Raw genomic sequence first — 6,000 nt, 5'->3', positions numbered from 1 at the left:
CCTATAGAACTATCATGATCAATCGGGTAACTTTTTCCTTATCTTATTAGGGGATACACATTGAGGATAATGTGTTGTGTAAAGTATGGAGGTTAACATAGGAAATATGTTTTAAATTTTTATACATTTCTTTGATTTTTCGTGTCATTTGTGTGCTTCAGCTTGTAGAAATACGAGTGGTTAGAAGCAAGTACATAGGTTGCTTGTATGAATGATAAATTTGGCATAAGGATAGATGATTTTAAATTTTTTATTATTAGATTACTAAGGTCTATATATTACACTGTAAATAAGCATTAAAGCAATTGAATGTACCAAGCAATATAGAGAACACAAGGAAATGTGCATCCTAATATGAAGGATAAATTGTTGAAATTGTGGTTGTTTGGTTGATTAGAGTTATGAATGTTGAGATACTTATAGATGAACTAAGGTATTTTTTGGAATATACCTAGAGCCAAAAAGCTAACCTTTTTATTTATCTTTAGTACCTATTTTTGAGCCAAAAAACAATTCTTGATGAACCTTTATAAAAAATACAATCCAAAATATAAATTTGTACTTATCATTTTTCGCTGGTCGTGAACTGCACGACTATAGACATCTGGTCATACGTATTCAGGGTTAAGTATATACATTATGGCAAATTTTATTAAAATAGAGTGAAATAGGAGGGATCATTGTGATATAGTAATTATAGGTAAGCCAATATATGCAATAAAAGAAAAAATTCAGGAAAAAAGTCAAAATGAGTAGAAAAAGTACGTGAAAAGTAATAGCATTTGTGAGTGAGATGTATTGAAAAAGAAAAAAAAATGTGACAAAGTCGTAAAAGTAGAAAAGCTCATTCATTAGTGCACAAAAACTCATGAGTTAACCGAGATTATTATATTATGTTGTGACTTCCTATAGGGAGAAATAAGGAAGGTGAGAGAAGGAGACATAAGGCAGTGAGCAGGAAAGGGTTACTAAGGGTGAGAATCGGGGACAATATGATGTGGCAAACTACTTTCGTGCTTGGAACTATTTGATGCTTACTATTCTTAAAATCCATACCTGTCATAAGCTTCAAAACGTTACAAGTCGAGAAGTCCTATGTGATCTAGGTAGATTTATTCACAATTTGAAATTATACTAAATAATTGCATTTATGATTGTTTGTATTCTGCTAGGATAATCAAATTACTTGTATAATTTATTGATGGATTATATGTGAATATAAAATGCCTATTCATATGCTCCAAAGCTAACGCTTGTACCACACTTGTACAAGGGTTGTCTTTTCATTTATTGTTTTTGTTTATGTTGCTTGAGGACAGGCAAAGACTTAAGTTTGGGGGAGTTTAATCTGCCGTAATTTGGTGTAGCAGATTAACCTAATTTTTGTGCATTAAGAGCTTGAACATAAGCATTTTAGTTATGTTTTAATTACATTTCAGCATGTGTTATTTGAGTCTTTTATTGACCTTAAGAGCCGAATAAGGCCTAAGGGTGAGCTAATACAGTTTGCAAGTGTGTAGGAGACTATTAGAAAGCATATTAACTTAATACTAGTCACAAGGTTGCAACACGAAGCATTAGATGTCGCAAAATAAAGAGCATAACTAAAGAAGGCCAAGATTGCCTTCAATTTCGCGACATAGCCTGATGATGTCACGACTTACCCCCGAAGACACCTTGGAGCTTAGCATACTACCTTCGATGTCGCGACACGGGACTTGATGTGTTGTAACATAACCTCTGTACAGGAAGTTAATACAAGATAGGGGCGTTTTGGTCCGCACAAGCAAACTTTAAGCTCGGGAACATTAGCTGATCTAGGGTTGAGGACGATGGCCATTCTAACTACTCCAAATCCTCTTAGAGACCCTCACTTGGTCCCACAGTTCCCTTTCCTTTGCCCCTCATGGTGAGTTTTTGGATTCGTTGTTAACTTCACTAGTCACTTCGCTCTGTAATTGTGATACCTTTTGTCAAGGGTCGCACGGGGGTGAACACTTTGGCGAAGTCATCCTGATACATCATTTCATCCTCAGTGGCCCCATCTTCATCACCTTCAACATCCATTCCCTCGCCTCTTTCTTCCTCTTCCTCTTCCTCTTCCTCTTCCTCTTCTTCTTCTTCCTCGGTTACGTCCATAGATGAGTCACTCGAATCTTCAGGCCACTATGGACACTCAGCTCCTTGGCTCAATGCTAACCTGTCTAAAAATGGTCTCATAGCATCAAGTATATGAGTGGTGCGGCGCATGTCCTTACATAATTGGTGTTGGCAATTGGTACGCTCATTCACTCTCATTGCCTTCATTTTCATGGATCTCTATTTTGTGTTTATGCCTTTGATTCAAGTCCTGAATTTGCTTCTGATGAAGCTCTTGGAACTGGTGGAGCATGAAATTACCGATAATGCTTCGAGTAGGGCAATGACACTGCTCGGTGGGCACCATCTCCACACTAGCCCTACGACACAAGTTAGTGAATAGATGTGGGAAACAAATACCCACTTTACTGCCAGTAATGCAATTCTTCAATTGTTAGTGGATTCACCTACCTACAAAAATTCGATTGCACTAAAAGATAGAATACAATATGATTTCACTAAAGACGTTAACATTATTAGTAACAAGCACAGGGCATATACGAGTGAATATAAATTGCATCTATATTTTTGCTACCGAGAACATTATAGTTTTCTTAAAAAAGAGAGGTCACCCCGGTTAAAGTCTCACATTTCCACCCACGCCTACCTTCCATTAGGTAGTTCAAAATAGCATCCAAGTCTACGTTAGAAAAGAAATGCAAATCTATAAACAAAAGAGCATCCGTATTGTAGAATGGTATGCCATAATATTCATAAATGGAGGAAGATGAAATGTCAACCTCAACCTATCTAACATAAACCCGGTCTCGATGAGAAAATTTTAAATTAGAATAAAACTCTAAGACAACATGTATGACAGCAAGTATCTTAAGTAACAAATAAAAATATTTCCACTTGTTGAAGCGGGTAAGATCCCAGACTTGGTCATTGAATGAAGAGGTCGGAGCAAAACCACATTTAAGGATAAAAATTCATCCCTAAAACATTTGAAAAAACTCAACGACCTCTTTTTAGGAAAATTTATAGCCATCGTAATTCATCGACGGAGCTGAGGGTTTGGGATCGAGACCGTTTTTGTTGTCTTGAAGGCATTTTCATAAAATTTCTTTTTTAAGAAGAATTAAAATATTATTTTAACTAACCAAATAGCCACCAAAAACAAACAACAAACTAAACTAGAGATAGCAAAAGCAAAAAATAGAAATCAAAATCAAAATAAAAATGCTAACAAAAGTAAAAATAAAGAAACCAGAAGCAACAATAACAACTGGAAGGAAATAAAGGAAAAGAAAACTTAACCTTGCTTGATTGCAATGGCCAAGTTCTTTGATTCCACAAAGATCCATGTTCCCCATGCATCGTGAGAAGAAAAACCTGCAAAAGAAGAAAAATCAAAAAAAAGAAAAGAAAAGAAAAGGGATATTGCAAAGAAAATAAGAAAGATTTGAAAGTAAGATTGAGAGTAAAATTAGAATAGGGAGTGTTTTTGGGGATTTAGAGTTTAAGGTTTGGGGGGAAATAAAGAGAATAAGGGATTTTGGGGTGTTTGAAGGCTTAAAAACCTCCAAAACTTGCGAATCGCGATACCCAACTCGGGTATTGTGATATCAAGGAGTGGGTATCGCAATATCCCATTTCGTGGATCCTTCCCATTCCGAATCTATCCAGGGTATCGCTATATCGATGGTTTAATATCACGATAGCATTGTGCATAAACCAATTTTTTTAAATTCTAGGGGTATCACAATACCAAGGGGTCAATATCGCAATACCTGAAAGATTTTTTTGGCCTCCCTATAATTCGTAAGTTTGTGCAAGTGTACACAGTCATTATCAAGTGATAAGTAAGTATCAAGTTATTGTCTCCACAGGGATTGTATTTGTGCTAAGTCACTTAATTTGTAAAATTATATTAACAAATTGGTAAATAAAAACACAATATAGTTAAGAAGTGGTGATTAAAATATATTAAACTAAATGCAATGATCCCTAATGCAAATTATCCTAAGTATGCAAACTATATGGATGAAATAGATTTTAGTAAAATTAAACACAATTTGAAACAATTATAACATAAATAAACTAGTACAATTACTTTAATTAAAATCAATTTATTATCAAAATGCTTAATAACATTCGAAAAAACATTCCATGGCAACTTGATCTTTCATGAGTTTGGAAACCGCATTAGGTCCTTCCGGAATACTTTAGTTAGTAAATACGCATTTTACTGATCCTTATTTACTAAGGGTTTCTTAGCATTCGTGTGAGGTAACAGGGACGTGTCAGGTTTGAAACAATTTAATCACAAAAATCTAAAAACTATGCAGATAACAGAGCTTGGTCAGAGTTGTTACGTAACCTCCAATTTTATCGGGTCAGGATCTAAATTGAGCATGCACATTTCAATTATGTGTCCATTAGCAGTCGTCTGGTCAGGATCGCTCAGCTAATTTAGGTGCATTTCAATCACGTATGAACGAAAAACAGACTTGATTTTAATTGAAAACATGATCAATTGAGGCACAAACATTATAAGCATGAATCAAATAAATATTATTTAATAAAAGAAATCATCCTATCTTAAATAAAATTAAGCTAACATTGTTGTAAACAAGAACAAAGAACACATAGCAAACATCTTTGTATTAAATTAAAGAAAAGGAAGATTAAACCCAATTCAGAGTGGCTATCACCCAAGACTCTGACTGACGACGCTCCTTCGTTCCTTTGCTTTGCTCTTTTGCTGATGGCTATCCAAGGTGGTCGACCAAAGGTTCTTTAAGAGGCTTAATTGCTAAAACATCTATGAAGAGATGATGCTAGGTGTGGAAAGGGAAAAGGCTAAGAGAATTTGGAGAAAAGGGAGAATGATGCTTAAGGGATGATGAATGAAGGAATGAGAGGCTCTTATTTATAGGTGAAGAGAGGGGAATAGTTTGCTAAAAATAGGAGTTTTCATCTTTTGAAGCATCTTCCATGGGTGGCCGGCACTAAATTGAGCTGATTTTTCCTTGATTTTTGGTCAATTTGAGTGCCACAACAACTTAGGACTCAGACTCGGTCAAGTGCAAATTTTTACTTAAATCTTTAATTTCTTCAACTCTTCAAAGACCTTGTGCAATTAAACTAAAGAGTGGTCTATGGACAGCCATGTGCAGCCCAACAAAGCTATCAAACCTGTCCAGGATAAATCAACAAGTTAGAGGACCAAAGAATAAAATTTATCAATTTAATTAATTAATTAAAACCAAAATTATTAATGAAATATTTTAAAATGAATTACTAAATATAATTTTATATTTTATTACTTAATTTAATCATGCATGGCCCACTTTATGTCTTAAAAATATAATATATTCAAATTAATATAAAATAAGCCATTTATTGCATGAAAACTATATAATAAAGCATAAAATCACATTTTAATAATTTCTATGTCCTAATTTCATATAATTTCATATTTTCACATATTTCATTAATTTATTAAATAATTACTTAGTTTTAACAACAAATTTAAGTAAAAAGGTGATAAATTACATAGGAAAAATCCTATATATTTTTTTCTTTTACTCTCCCACTGAACTTTTTAAGGAAATTGCAATACCCCATATGAAAGAGAATCTGGATTTCTAGATCCTCATCAAATTCTAAAAAAATAAAGTCTATAGGGAGGATAAACTATCAGACTCTCACAAAGACATCCTCTAGCACTCCCTCATGGTGAACTAAAGACTGATCAGCAGGTTAGAGGGTCACTAAGGTCTCCCTAAGATCACCTAGGCCCAACCTATGATAAATGGATAGAGGCATAATGTTGATGCTTGCTCCTAAGTCACAAAGGGCTCCTCTAGAGTTAACTCCACTTATTTCTGTAGGAATGGTGAAGCTACCAGGATC

Source organism: Gossypium hirsutum, chromosome D06, assembly GCF_007990345.1.
Source record: "Gossypium hirsutum isolate 1008001.06 chromosome D06, Gossypium_hirsutum_v2.1, whole genome shotgun sequence".
NCBI classification, from domain to species: Eukaryota; Viridiplantae; Streptophyta; class Magnoliopsida; order Malvales; family Malvaceae; genus Gossypium; species Gossypium hirsutum.
Note: the sequence above shows the minus strand (reverse complement) of the source record.